This window comes from Elephantulus edwardii, unplaced genomic scaffold (assembly GCF_000299155.1).
Source record: "Elephantulus edwardii isolate Elephantulus edwardi_28Jun2011 unplaced genomic scaffold, EleEdw1.0 scaffold00122, whole genome shotgun sequence".
NCBI classification, from domain to species: domain Eukaryota; kingdom Metazoa; phylum Chordata; class Mammalia; order Macroscelidea; family Macroscelididae; genus Elephantulus; species Elephantulus edwardii.
In genome coordinates this window covers 8,420,882-8,436,670 of record NW_006399872.1, presented here as the reverse complement: position 1 = coordinate 8,436,670, position 15,789 = coordinate 8,420,882, and positions in this window count along the sequence as shown.

Genomic DNA, 15,789 nt, shown 5'->3' with positions numbered 1-15,789 from the left:
AGAATAGTGCAACAATGAATGAGTGGAAGCCCAAAATCTCTGTAAATGTTTATGAAAATTAATAAAATATAATTATAGGAAAAAAAAAATAAATCTGTTCATCTTTATTACAGGAGATTCCCATATTTCTGTCTTGGATCAGTTAGCAGATTTGAACTGCTGATGGTATCTAGCTTGGATTCCATTATGCCAACAGCACTCCTTTGTAAGTAACTTGTTGTTGCTGTTATGTATCATCAAGTCAATTCAACTCATAGTTGTTGACTCTGCAACAGCTTTTCAAGGGCAGTAAATTGCACAGGAGGAAATTGCCTATCTGGACTCGAACCACATACCTTTAGGTTATCAGGGCAATTCCGTACTTTAGAAGAGGTAAAGTGTTACTCAGTATAGCCCCTTCCAATGACAATGTTGATAAGGTGGATTATAATAATTTTTAAAATTCTTTTATCTCCAGGACATTTTTAACCCCATAGTCAAAATATTATTTTTAATTGAAAAAAAATAACATGAATTTAAGTAGATTTGTGAATTAGAGAATTAGCAGGAAAACCAGCAGAAACTGACATCCTGAAAGAAAGGAAAAGTCAAATACTTGAAGGTATTACTTTATTGTTGACTAAAGACTAGATGGCACATAACAACAACAACATTCTGTGAATATCTATGCCGAGTGTTGACACAGGTAATGACAGAGATATAATCAGAGCCAGTCAATTGGCTGTGTCTTAGAGGTTGTCATTTTTATAAAATGTAAAGTCCTCTGTGGCCTTCACCTTCCTCTCTAGGTGTTTGTTTTTCAAGAATTAGAACATGTCAGAATACTTCCTCGATTGTCCTAACTTCTGGGGAAGAAAAAAAAGTTCCAAAATCTTGATAAGACATTTTACAAATGTTGACAACATAGGAAACACAATATTTGCATCTTAGGAAATAATATAACACTTCAGATTTTCAATTTCAAGCTTTTCACTTTAGCTAGATTTTCAACTTATGTGTCTGAATTTTAATTACTCCACTATATTTAGTTAAGTGTCTGTTTTCCTTATAAATTCTATTGTATTAGAAACATTTTTAAATAGATATTGTATACAAATTTATGCTGCATAATATGAAAATTTTAAATAACTTTCTCCCCAACAAGCTTGTAGGCCTTCTTTCTTTCCTTATCAAATATAAATACATAAAACTGACTTGAAGAGAAACTTGCACCTACAACCAGCAGGGAATAAAATAGATGAATGAGACCTTCAAAGAATCAAATCCTTATGCACATCCAAAAACTTCTCCAACAGGGTAAAAAGAAAAGCCACAGACTGAGGAAAGATTTTGGTAATGACATGTCAGATAAGGGACTTATATATAGAATTTATAAACAATGAAAAGAAACAATGAAAGAATCTTTTCTTTTACTTTTCCATAATTTTTGGACTCATGTACTTATAACTTGTTAGTCAAATTTGTGTCTTCTAGGTTGCAACACCCCCATGATACATCTTCAAGGATATGAACATGTATGGCCAAGCACAATCAATAAGAGTGTGCATCTAAATTCCAAAATCAATCTCCATAATAGTCTATGTGTTTCCTACTGCCAAAGGGGCCCTTTAGAGTAGTGAGAGAAGATCTTCACCCTGAAACCCACAGCGTCCCTTGTCAGCAGGAAGTAGCTAAGAGAATACGCCATCCCCTTTTCCTTATGACTCGGGGTGAAGTCTCTCTCAGGGAGGAGTGATAGGGAATGGCAAAGGACACACTGACAAAGAAGATTAATCAGAACTGGCTTTGACAAGCACTGTGGCATTTGGACAAGAACAAACTGGGAGGAGGGTAGAGAGAATAGTGCAACAATGAATGAATGGAAACCCAAAATCTCTGTAAATGTTTATGAAAATTAATAAAATATAATTATAGAAAAAAAATTTATAGACTAGTTGAGCACCCCAACAAGATAATGGTAAACAACCCAGTCACAAAATGGGCACAAGGTATGAACAGACACTTAACCAAAGAAGACATTCAGTGGTGAACAAACATATGTTCAAAATCCCTAGCTCAAAGAGAGATGCAAATCAAAACAGCTGTGAAATATCATCTCACACCAGTAACAACAGCAAAAATCAACAAAGCAGCAAACAACAAATGGTAGTGATCTTGTGGAGAAACTGGAACCCTTACTGTGGGTGTGAGTGTAAAACGGTTCATCTGCTATGGAAGGCAGTACAGTGCTTTCCTAAAAAGTTGGAAATAGAAATAACATTTTACCCAGCAATTCCACTACTGGGAATATACCTTAAAGAAACCATAACAGCCACTCGAGCAGATATATGCACACTCATGTTTATTTTTGCTCATAATAGCAAAGAGATGGAAGCATTCAAGTGCCCGTTAATAAACAAATGAATAGAGATGCTGTGGTATATTCACATAATGGAATACTATGCAGCACTGAAAAACAAGGAACTAATGAAATATTATAGAAAATGGGTGACCACGAAGGACATTATGCTGAGTAAAATATCTCAGTCACAAAAGGACAAAAACTGCATAATGTCACTGCTTGCTATAAAACAGGACTGACACTGGATTTGGGGGGAAACTAAGAGAGGACAAATTATGAACACTGCATTGAAACAGATGAGGGAAAGAACTGCTTAAAGGGAATATATGAGTAGGTATTATTTGCATGACTACAGTCCAGAATAAGAACTGCATCTTTAAGTGGACTGGGAGTGAGGATTGCACAATAATGAAAGAATTTTTTTCAAAGAGAACAGAGAACTGGGAGGAGATGGCAGGGAGGAAAATGTGCAACTATGAATGAATGAAAATTCAAGTTCTCTATGAAATTTCATTAAAACCTCAGTTTAAAAAAAACAGAAGATGTGCCCGAACATCATTTGTTTCCATAATTTAGTCCTTTATTTAATTCACACTGAGAAGTATACTTATTAGAAACGCTCCAATTGTTTAAGATTAATTATTTAAGTCACGTGGTTCTCTGTATTCAGTGTTCGGTATGAAAGTATCTAGGCTCAATTTAGAAAGTAAGAAACACTTTAGTGGGGTGTGGTGGAGTTAGGTCTGAGTGATGCTGGCTGAGTGCCCTGGAAGGTTTAACATTCAAACTGTGGTTCATGTAACTGGATGAAAGCTCTGCTTGTGGTTTACAAGAGAGTATAATGAGCAGGTGACCTGGAAATAACGCTATAAGGAAGAAAGTAATCATAAAACTAATCTAAGCCAAATATTTGGTGTGCCCAAGAAAAGAATAATAAGGCTTACGTTTGCCCTGGAATTTACTTCCAACCTCTACATTTTTGTACTGTTAATATTTTCGTGCCCTCCCTCCACTATGTGACAAAATCTGTAAGAGGACTTGATGACTCCTTTCTTTTCTTTTAAATATTAGGTATTTCTCAGCAGTGTAATTAAAGCCTCCTATTTAGCTTGTAAAGGAAAGTGCTTGATTATATGTTTTTAAGCTTTCTTTCTGATAATAGTCTCTCATGGTATTAAAGGCAATCATGAAACATCTGCTGGTTTGAATCTATTTAGCTCTCAGTTTACAAGTTTTAATTTACTTACAAGTCTTAAGAGAAGGTTTTACTTTCCATTCATCCTCCCACATATTCACTCATCCACTCACCTCATCTATCCATCCATCCATCCATCCATCCATCCATCCATCCATCCATCCATCCATCCATCCATCCATCCAGTTATCCACCAATACAACATTTGATTGAATACCAGGCACTGAGAAACGCACAGGTAGAATTCTTTCTTTCACAGATCTCATTTAGAGAAGTGGCTTCTAATCTTGGCTGCATGTCAGAGTCACCGGGGGCTCTCAAAACTACAGATTCTGGGTCCCCAGTTCTCTGATCTCTATTTCAATTCTGTTGGAGTAGGACTTGGACTTCAGTACATAGTCTATTGTTGTTGCTGTTATGTGCCGTCGAGTCGCTTGCGACTCACAGCCACCCTATGTACAATAGCCCTAAACTCCGCTCTGTCCTGTGCCAATCGCACTGTCTCTGACACTCCCATCCCAATTATTCCAGTCACTGAATCAATCTACCTCATAGAGGGCCTTCCTCTCCTGCGCTGTCCATCCACCCTCCCAAGCATGATGTCCCTCTCTAAGGACCGGTCTCTCCTCAAAACCCTATGTACCCTATGTACATAGTCTATTAGCAATCTTAAAATGATTGCAAAATATTTTTAAATATAACAAACATTTGTTAAACAAAACAGATTGGAAAACATAGAGTTGGGCAGATCAATTTCTCTCTCATTGTTTTGGAGTCAGAATTGACTCCTAGTTAACCCTCTAGCTGATTTTTGGAGGCTGAAAATCACATGGAAGGAGTTTTCCCATCTTTCTCCCATAGAACGAATGGTGGATTCAAACTCCCAGAGAAGTGTCACCTTTGAATTAACAGAACATCTTCCGGTGAATTGTGCCACCACAACTCTCCTAAATTAGGTAGATAGGCTTATTTATATTAAATTCTAAAGTACTAAATGCACAAAATTTTGCTGTAAAAAACTAAAATACTTTAAGTATGGATTCTTGGATACAGTAGATTAAATATTTCTTTTTGCTGTTTCTTTTTTCTGTTGCTTCTGGTTACTACAGTCCATGCACTTTCCTTTGGCATCTATATGTGAAGGACTTAAAATTTCTTGTAGTTTTGGTTTTGTTTTCACAAATTCCTTAAGTTCCTTCTTTCCTGCAAAAGATCTCAGGCTCTATGTATCTTACCTTTATCCAGCACACCCAAATGCTGGCAAACTCTGGGCCAAATATCCCCAGTTCAAGCCACAAGCACCTGGATCCCTCCCTATCTGTGGCTCCTCAAGACGCCAGAGGTCACGTGAAGCTGACACTAAGCCTCCCAAGGCACTAGGCCTGGTGCGACCTTTAAGTATCTTACCATTATCTGGCACGCCCAAAGGCTGGCAAACTCTGGGCCAGACACCCCCAGATCATCTGGCAGGTCTGCTCTGCCAACTCCCACTTGGGGCAAGTAGAACACCACAAGCACCTGGATACCTCCATATCTGAGCCTCCTTGTGCAGCTGACACTAAGTCTCCCAAGGCACCATTAAACCTTCTACATAATTAAAATTAAGACAGTACACAAAATAAGCTTTACTTAATAACTTTTATGTGCCACATACCATAAATTTAGTTTTTGTACACTAAGTCACACAATTGCTTCTTCAGGGTAGAATAATTATGTTACGATTATTTTATAGATAAACACAGGTTAACTTTTTCCAATTCCATGTTCTGTTATGTCTTCATGGTAGTCCTTTTGTATGACATGTTATTTATTTGCTTTCATTATCTAGCTTGTTTAGTTATAACTTGGATTTCTCATAGGTAACACATTGTGGCAATTCAAGATAGATGAGCTTCCACTGAATTTTCCTCTTTAGTATTGTTTAGAGTCACCTTATACTTAAAAGAACAGTACTCCACCTGAAATTCAGGGCCAAGAATGGTTACTGTTTCACATTTTGATTTCTCTTAGTATCATATACCTGTAATTGGTCATGTTTTGGCATTGAACTCAGACTACATGTCCTGGATTCTCTTTGAGTACTGTTAGATAATCTGGTGAAAGTGGGAGATAAGAAAGAGAGATGAGAGAATAGTGACCAAGCCCTTGTTCTGCAAATTTAGAAGATGATGTTGGAACCTCAGCTCTGATAATTCCAATGGTGTGACCTTAGCAAGTCACTCAAATTTTCCCTTTTCAGATTCCTTGTTCATAAAATGAGGACGTTGTTGTTGTTAAGTGCCATCGAGTCTCAGGCGACTCATAGCAACCCTATGAAGGAAAGTCCACAATGCTTGGGTGTCTTTCATCCTCTCTCCAGGTTCATAGGGTTTCCGGAGGCAAGCTATTATGGAAGTGGATGCCGCTCCTGCTTCCAAGCTTGTTTTAATTGGGGAGTTCCACCCCACTCTGTCTGCATTGAGTAACCAACCATTAATACATCTGACACATCAGTGTCACAGTGTTCAGCCTCACAGCAAGCACACGTTACTGCTGCACAGCAACTTGTACGCCAGGGCTACACGACCTAGAGGATAGTGTATCTAAATTAGCAGGATTCTTGTGACAATATAATGAGCAAATATAAAGCATGATTCATTATGTTGTTGTTGTTGTTGTTATGTGCCGTCGAGTCACTTGTGACTCATAGTGACCCTATGTACAACAGCCCTAAACCTTGCTCTGTCCTGTGCCAATCTTACTTTCTCTTATATCCCCACCCCAATTACTTCAGTCACTGACTCAATCCACCTTATAGAGGGTCTTCCACTCCTGCGCTGTCCCTCCACACTCCCAAGCATGATGTCCCTCTTCAAAGACTGGTCCCTCCTTGCAACATGTCCAAAGTATGTCAGACGAAACCTCAGAATCCTTGCCTCCAAGGAGCAGCCTGGTTGAACTCTCTCCAAGGTGAACCTGTTTGTTTTCTTAGCAGTCCATGGTACAGTCAATTCTCTTCTCAAGCACCACAGCTCAAAGGTATCAATATTGTCGTTCACTCTTCAAAGACAAATTATTATTTTGTTTGTTTTTGTTGTTGTTGAGTTTTGCTTTCTACTTCCTGACAGATCTGTATTCCTAATCTCCTTTGTAGTTTCTTTTAACCTTGTGGTGCTAAAGATTTATTGTTCAAAATCTCTCCCCTATCCGCTAACTTATTTTGGAAGGGGAGAAATATGAGAATAAGGTATGTTAGCCTATGCACAAGGAGATTGGCTAGTCTTACCAATCTACAAGGAGGTTGACTAGTATCGCCATTAAATTGTATGCATCCAGCCAAAGAATTTGAGGATCTTTCTTCCCAGCAAAGAAATGAGATAATGTAATGAGTCCTTTAAAGCCAGAAATTCTTCTTCCAGTCAGACCAGGGGCCCATAAGGGCAACAGCCATAGCAATCACAGCAGAGAACCAGAGACCTGACATGAAAAGAGGCTTTGGGACTGACTGCTGCTCCATGAAACTGAAGCTAAAAGCCTTTGCCCAAGCTTGTTCCATAACTGTGGGATGAAGTTAGTCATAATTGGCATGACTGAGAACTTTGTATTACTCACCTAAAGCCACAAGGTTCAAGACTGAGACACCTGTGAATATGTTTCAGAAGCTGTCCTGACTGTATCCTGCTATTCACCTGATTTATTACCTTTTGCCTTCCCCAATAGGACTCTGTAATAAAATATTAATTGGATTTTTGGACCCCGTAAAACAATAATATTGGTGTTGGGATGTGTAGAAAGAGGTATGATAGCATAGGAGACATATCTGACCTCATAGGAATTGATTTTATATTGTTTGTATTGTTGATGGGGACAGTTCCTCTTTGTGAAGTTGGTAATGGTGAGATACAGCCATTCTCATGCAGTCATTGCTCTCTTCACAAGTCTCAATCCTTGAACATGATTTGAGTTTTCAGTTCTATCTGCCCTGTGGCCGGTTTTCTTTTTCTTAGGTCTTTTCAGAGTCAACAAAAATATTTCTTCACAGCTGCTACTGCTTCTCAAGATCAATTTCTTGCTTGTTTTGTTTTGAAGACTTGTGTTAACAATATTTTAGGAGTTCTGGTGCCCTAATAGTCTCTTTTTGTTGTTGTTGTTGTATGTGGAGTTTCAGAGACAGTTGAATCACATAGGCGGATATTACCTATCTTTCTCCCAGGGAGGAGCTGGTGGATTTGAACTGCATGCCTTTGGGATGACAGTGCAGCTCCTTGCTGCTAAATCACCATAGTTACTGCTTTATCAACTATGCAAAAACATTTGACCGTGTGGATCATAATGAACTACGGCTAACATTGAGAAGAATAAGAACCTGAAAACAATTATGCACATAACAAAAAGCTATTGGCTAAATGGTGTAAGGGAACACTGCATGGTTTAAAATCAGGAAGGGTGTGCTTTAGGATTTATGTTTTCTCCATACCTATGCAATCTATATGTTGAACAAATAATTTGTGAAGCCAAAGTCTATAAAGAAGAATGTGACATCAGAGTAGGAGAAGACTCATCAAAAACTTGGATTATCAGATGACACAACCTTGTTTGCTGAAAGTGAGAAGGCCTAAAATGCTTGCTGCAGAAGATCAAGGAATACAGCCTATACGTATTGCATCTCAACATCAAGAGCACAACACTGGACTGATAAGCAACATCATGATAGATGGGAAAAAAATTTAAACTGTTAATGGCTTCATCTTACTTGGATTGACATTCAATGCCCTTGGTACCAGTAGTCAGGAGAACAGGAGATGTATCACACTGGGAAAGTCTACTGTCAAAGACCTTTTCTTTTTCTTTTTTTTAAATTTTATTTTATTTTATTATTTTTGTGTGCGTGTACCGTCAAATCAAATCTGACTGGTACAGGAGGAGATTGCCCCTCCTTCCCCGGCAGAGCATCTGGTGGATTCGAACTGTGCGCCTCTGGGATTGTAGTTGCAGCTCCTTGCCACTAGGCCACCAGAGCTCCCCCAAAGACCTTTTCAAATTACTGAAGAGTGATGTCAATGTCAAGATTAAGATACACCTGATCTGGACTGATCTTTTCAATCACTTACTATGTGTTTGAGAGTTGGACAATGAGTAAGGATACAGAATAAGAATTGATGTCTTTGATTTGTGGTGTTTGATAAGAGCACAGATTATGCCCTTGACTGCCAAAAGAACAAACAGATGTATCTTGGAAAAAGTGCAGATAGAGTGCTTCTTGGGGGCAGGGATACTGAACTTTCATCTCACACACTTGGGACATGTATCTAGGAGAGGTTATTTATTCCCTGGAAAGGGACATTGTGCTAGGAAAGGTCAGTCAGAAGGAGAGGAGGAAACAACGAGATGGATTAATATGGTGACAGCAATAATGGGCTCAAGTGTGTCAGAGATAATGAGGATAGCGCAGGATAATACAGGATTCTGACTGTTTTTCATAGGTTTGCAATGAGTTCTGCTGAACATGATGACACTTAACAACAAGAACTACAAGATTCTCTAAAATTTGTTCCAAGCATGTAGTACACACTTCTACTTTCTATAAACTTTTAATTTTTCTTTTTGCTTCTATGATCCAGTTCTCACACATTAGGGAATTATACTCACATATTTGCCTATGACCTTCCTGTCAAATAATTTCATTTAATATAGACAGACCCTAGAGGTGAAAGTGCACCTTTACATGTTAATTAAGTCTGTCCCATGCAGTTAGAGAGATCACATTCAAACATGCATGCATTTTGGGAGAAGATTTTTACTCCAACAGCCATAATATTTATGAAGTCATAGATATGATGAAAAATTATTATTCATTAAAATACTTTAAAGCTAAAGTTTCCTATTACTGTGGTTAATCAGATGAAATTATGTACAAAGATTAAAATTTGCTCTTTGCTTGCCTTAAAATTTAAAGGCTAATTTAAAAAACATAAACAAACAAACCACCCAACCCAGTTTTGTTTTGATTAATAAAGGATAAAAAACTCCAAGAATACCTGCTATTTTTTAAAAAATAAATTTTCTATTTTTAAAGTAAAATTTTTATTTTATACTGATTTATGTACAAAGTTCATATACACTGTTTTTCACAGCAGATCTTTCCAATTTCCTTTCCCTACCCCTCCTTCTCAGCATTTCTTAAGCTGAAGGAGTTGAAAAACAAATTCAAGCCACGGGTGGCAATACTTAAAGATAGTTTGGGTAGAATATTGAATGATGCAGGAAGTATAAAAAGAAGATGGAAGGAGGAAACAGAGTTACTGTATCAGAAGGAATTGGCTGACAGAGGAACTTCATGAAATAACATATGAGCAAGATCCTATGGTGATAAAGGAGGAAATTAAAATTGCTCTGAAGGAATTGGCAAAAAAAAAGGCTAGAGGAATTGGCAAAAAAAAGTCTAGAGGAGTCGATGGTATACAAGACATTAGTAATTAAATTTTTTAGTGACAACACCTTTACAATTGCCACAGAGTTGATGCTCACTCACTGGAACCCTATGCCTGTCAGAAAAAGAAGGAAGACTACAGGCTCATTCTATGAAGCAAATATGCCTCTAATACCAAATTCAGGTAAAGGCACCATCAGATAAAAATATATAGACCAGTATTTTTCATTAACATATGCAGAAATCTTCAAGGACATCATGGTAAACAGAATCAAACAGTATATAAAAAAATAGTTCATCATGATCAAGTGGGATTCATAACAAATGTGCAAGGATGGTTTGATATAAGAAAAATAGTTAATTAATCATGTTGTCGTTGTTATGTGCTGTCAAGTCACCTGAGACTCATAGCAACCCTATGTACATTAGCTACAAACCTTGCTCTATATTGAGCCAACCTTACTGTCTATGATGCATCTACTCCCATTATGCCAGTCACTGAATCAATTAATCTCATCAAAGGTCTTCCTCTCTTGTACTGTCCCTTCACTCTCCCAGGCAAAATGTCCCTCTCTAAGGACTGGCTTCTCCTTGCAACATACCCCAAGTATGTCAGACAGAACTTTAGTGTCTTTGCCTCCAAGGAGCAGCCTGGTTTGACTCTCTTTAGGAATGAACCTGTTTGTTATCCTAACAGTGCATGGTATATTCAATATTCTTCTCTAGCACCACAGCTCAAAGTCATCAATTCTTCTATTATCCCTAGTCATTGTCCACCTTTCTGAAGTAGCCCATAATTTCAAAGATTATGGCCTGGATCAGGAACATCCTAGCCGCAAGACTGACATTGTTGTTCCTCAGTACTCTAGAGATGTCTCTGACAGCACACTTTCCCAATACAATTTGTCTTTTGATTTCCTGACTACTGCTACCAAGAGAATTGATTGTGGAATCAAGAAAGCTAAAGCTGTTAACAGTCTTAGTCTCTTCACCATCCACGATGATGCTGCTATTTAGCACAATGGTGAGAATCTTTGTTTTCTTTATGAGCTTCAATCCATATTGAAGACTGCAGTCCTTGACCTTCTGCAGCAAGTGCTTCAGGTCCTCCTCAGTTTCAGCAAAAGGAAATATAGAAGAGCAAAGAAGAAAAAACAATACCCAATGCAATAGCTAATCACAAGATGAAATATTTAGGAATAAATATAACTAGAGACACAAAAGAGCTATATGAAGAAAATTACAAATCATTACTTTCATAACTAAGAGAAATGGAAGAATGTACCATGTTCATGGATAAAATAGAACTTTCCCCCCCTCTATAACCAACAGAAATTTATTATGTCACAGTTTAAGAAGCTGAGACCCCAGTTTAAGGGTATTAACTCTAGAGGAAGGCTTTTTCAATCTGTTGTCTTGGAGCCTAAAGTCATTCTTCCATGGTTCCTGGTTGATTTTCATGTGACTTGTCATTTATCTTCCCAATCTCTGTTTTTACAATCTGCTCGATTTAAAAATAAAATTGACTCAGATTCCGAGATGATGGTGGTGGAGAAAGCAGTGTGAGGAGCTAAAGGAGCAGCAAGATGCATAGACATGGGCCTCTAGAGAGACCATCATGGCACACAGAGACTGGCTCGGCATGATGCAGACAGTAAGAATTTGAGCCAGAACTTTTATTAAAATAATTTTTTTGAGAGCTACAGGAATATTGTCATTCATTGTTGCACTTCTCTCCCTGCCCACTCCTCCCTGACAATTCACTCTTCTCCCTGAAAAGTAAAAGGAAACATTCTTTCGTTGCTATACAATCCCTCTCTCAAAATCTACTCTACTATGCAGCCTTCATGCTGGACTCCTGTCATGATAATAATACCTAATTATATATCCCTTTTAGACAGTTCTGTTCCTCATCTGTTTCAATGTAGTATACATTATTTATCCCCTCTTTCTCAATCTTTACCCAAACTTGATATCAGTTCCGTTTTACAAAAGTGGCACTAAGCAGTATTTGTCATTTTGTGACTGAGATATTTCACTCAGCATAATGTCTTCCAGGGTCACTCATTTTGTATTTCATGAATTCCTTGTTTTTCAATGCTGTATAATATTCCATTGTGTGACTATACCACAGCTTCTCTATCCACTCATTTGTTGATGGGCACTTGGTTTGTTTCCAGCTCTTTGCTTTTGTGAACAAAGCCACAATAAACATGGGTGTGCATATATCTGCTTGGGTGGAAGTTACAGTTTCTTTAGAGTATATTCCCAGTAAAGGAATTGCTGGGTCAAATGGTATTTCTATTTGCAACTTTTTGAGAAAGCACCATACTGACTTCCAAAGTGGGTACACCATTTTACACTCCCACCAAGAGTGAATAAGGGTTCCAGTTTCTCCGCAACCTTGCCAGCATTTGATGTTTGCTGTTCTGGTAAATTTTTCTATTCTTACTTGTGTGAGATTATGTCTCACAGTTGTTTTGATTTGCATCGCTCTTAGAACTAGAAATTTTGAAAATTTCTTCATGTGTTTGATCATGCAGATCAGTGGTGACATTTCTATCTTCTATTTCACTGGGTCTGTGTTCCATCTCTTCAACTCTGCTTGTGTCCCTCCATCATGTTGACAGCATCTGGAATGCTGGACCTCATATTTTGGATAGTAGTTTCTTGTTTTTCCAGTACCACTAATGCCTCGTTTGTTTTATTTTCATTGTTCTGGATTGCTTGTTTATGCTCCTCCTGGTTTTTGCTGGCAGTGTCCTGTAATTCTTCAAGTTTGTCTTTCACCCATTGAAAAGATTCAATTATTGTTCTTTTGAATTCTATGTCAGAAATTTCCATCAGACTTTCTGGCTTCAGGAAATTCATTGTTATTATGCAACTCTTTGGGGGTGACATCTTGCTTTGTGCTTGTGTAGAATGTGAATAGCTTGCTTCTTTTGTAACTTTTCTGTGGTAGAGTTTTTCATGCCTGAGGCAAAGATAAGTTCTTGATCTGAAGATAATGCTCTAGAAATTGGTGGGAAACTACTCCACCTGTGTTTCTCTCTGAACTTCTGACTCAAGGGAAGGTTCAGTTCAGGGCCTGTGAGAGCAGCCTATTGTAGCTAAGTCAGATCAAGGTGCTCCAGATTAAAGGCAAGTTGATTGACTGGATGTGTAGGCACTTGTGTGGAACTGAATGGGGGGCATGGCAGAAATGGGGTGCTGGCCAGACATGGGGCATGGCAGCCTCATGTGGGGACCTCACTCAGATTTCATCTGTCCGGATGTGCTCATGCATGGAGTCCCTACTCAAATGCCAACTTCTGTCTTCCACTCAGCAGCTCTCACTTAGCAATCCTTACCCCGTGGCCCTCACACAGAGGCCCTTGCCCAGTGCCCCTCTCAAGCTGGACCTTGGGTCTAGTGAGGCTTAAGAAAACTCAGTCAAAATCCACTGACCTGTTTTCTCCTGGAAGGTCAGTAGGGCTTAAGAAAACTCAGTCAAATTCTCACTGACCTGCTCTCTCCTGGTGTGTTGGCTAGGTCCAAGAAAACTCAGTCAAATTCCTACTGATCTGCTTGCTCCAGTGAGTCAGTCCCACAGAAGCTTGTCTAGTGGCTTCCACTGGGGCCTACAGCTTGCTGCTTCTGTGGCTCCCAAATTAACTATTTTAATAAATAAATGACTCAGATTCCTACTGTCCACACACCATGCTGCATCAGTCTCTGTGCATCAGGTCCGTCTCTCTGGTGGCCCATTTGTATGTAGCTTGCCTCTCCTTCAGCTCCTTATGCTGTTTCCTCCACTGCTGATGTCTTGGTTCTCCTCATTTTATTTCTCTTTATATCTTAATTTAATTATCTGTTTTTGTCATATCTCACCTGCTGTCTAAAGTGTGCAAAACAAGGTGGTAAGCACCTCTCAGGAATAGCCAGATGGAGTAAGAATAGCACAGTCCCTCACTGCTTCAGAGCAGAAAACAGATAATAAGCTCGTAGCCCTGCTCCAGGGTGCCTCTGGAACCACACCAACAGTAAGAGGTTAATTTATTCATGGTTGACCCAGAGTCATCATACCAACAATGAGGTTTGTTAGGGAAGTAAGTTGGAAAGGGAGGGAGGCAAAGAAAATAAAGTCCAATATGCAAATACAAGTTTTAGCCCAACAGACCAAAACCACAATTCCTCAGTTTGTCCACGTTGTGGTTTCAGTTCAGCAGTCAAATCCAAATCATCTGTTAAAAACAAATTCCAAATCATCCAGCAAGTTATGAGCCATTATCAGTCAGCTTCTCCTTCAAGCATGTGTCTTTTATCTCAGGGCTCTTCTGCTTACACGTTGCCACAAGTTTTTCTACAACAATGCCACAGTCTCTTTACCAACAGGGTCTCACCGCGCATGTCTTGCTTGCCTCAAGTCTTACTCACATCAAGTCTTGCTGCTTGGTGTGGGAAACACTCTTTCTCTTATCCTGGTCCCACAGCTGTTGATGGTTTGTAAGATCATGCTGATCTGCAAGACCATGTGTCTTCAATTAAGGTAGCTGGAGACCAGAGAGGGCTACTATAATGGCTAAAAAAGGGCATAATACCACATCTGCTCAAAGACATTTTTATGCATTTGAGAGCTGGACAATGAATAAGGATTACAGAAGAAGAACTGATGCCTTTGTGGTGTTAGAGGAGATGGTGGAATATCCCAAGGATTCGTAAAAGAACAAATAGGTATGACTTAGAGAAAGTGAAACCATAGTGTTCCTTAAAGGCAAGGAGGAAGAAACTCCATCTCACATATTTGTGCATATTTTTAAGGAATCTATTCTTTGGAACGGGACATCATGCTTGGAAAGGTAGAGGGTCAGTGAAAGAGGGAAAGATCCTCAACAAGATGGTTTGATACAGTGACTACAGCAATGCATTAAAGTTTGTCAGGGATGATAATAAGGATGGCACAGGATAGGAAAGGGTTCATATCTGTTGTACATAGGGTTGCTGTGACTAGTATTTTAATCAATGGCACCTAACAACAACAGCAGCAGCAGCAGCAGCAGCAGCAGCATCAGCAGCAGCAGCAGCATTACATGGCAGCAATAGTCAAGAAATCAACTTACATATTAGGAAAATATGCTGCAAAAGACTTATTTAAAAGATAAAAAGGTAAATATTTCAACCTGAGAACTAAAGTGCACTCTACCTAAGCCATGGTATTTTCAAACACTTCATATACATGGGAAACCTGGATAGTGGCTTAGGATGACCAAATAATTGATGCCCTTGAATGTTGCATTGGTGAAGAATATTGAATATGCCATGGATTATCAAAGAACCAACAGATATGTCTTTGAAGAAGTAAAGCTAGAATACATCTTTATAAGAATGCTAGATTTTATATTTTCCACATGCTTGGGACATATTAAAGGAACCAGTCTCTAGTGAAGGATTTGGGGTTGGCAAAAAAGGAGAAAAACCCTCAGTGGTAAGAACCGACAAAATAGATGCAAAAACTGGGATAAAAAGTGGGATTGTAAGAATGGTACAGGCCCAGGCAGTAATTTCTTCTACTATGCATGATGTCACAATAGATTGGAACTAAATCAATGGTTGTTGTTGTTGTTGTTATATGCCGTCGAGTTGCTTGCGACTTATAGCGACCCTATGTACAACAGACCTAAACTCTGCTCTGTCCTGTGCTAATCGCACCGTCTCTGACACTCCCATCCCAATTATCCAAGTCACTGTATCAATCCACCTCATAGAGGGCCTTCCTCTCCTGAGTTGTCCCTCCACCCTCCCAAGCATGATGTTTCTCTCCAAGGACCGGTCTCTCCTCACAACATGTCCAAAGTATGTTAGACA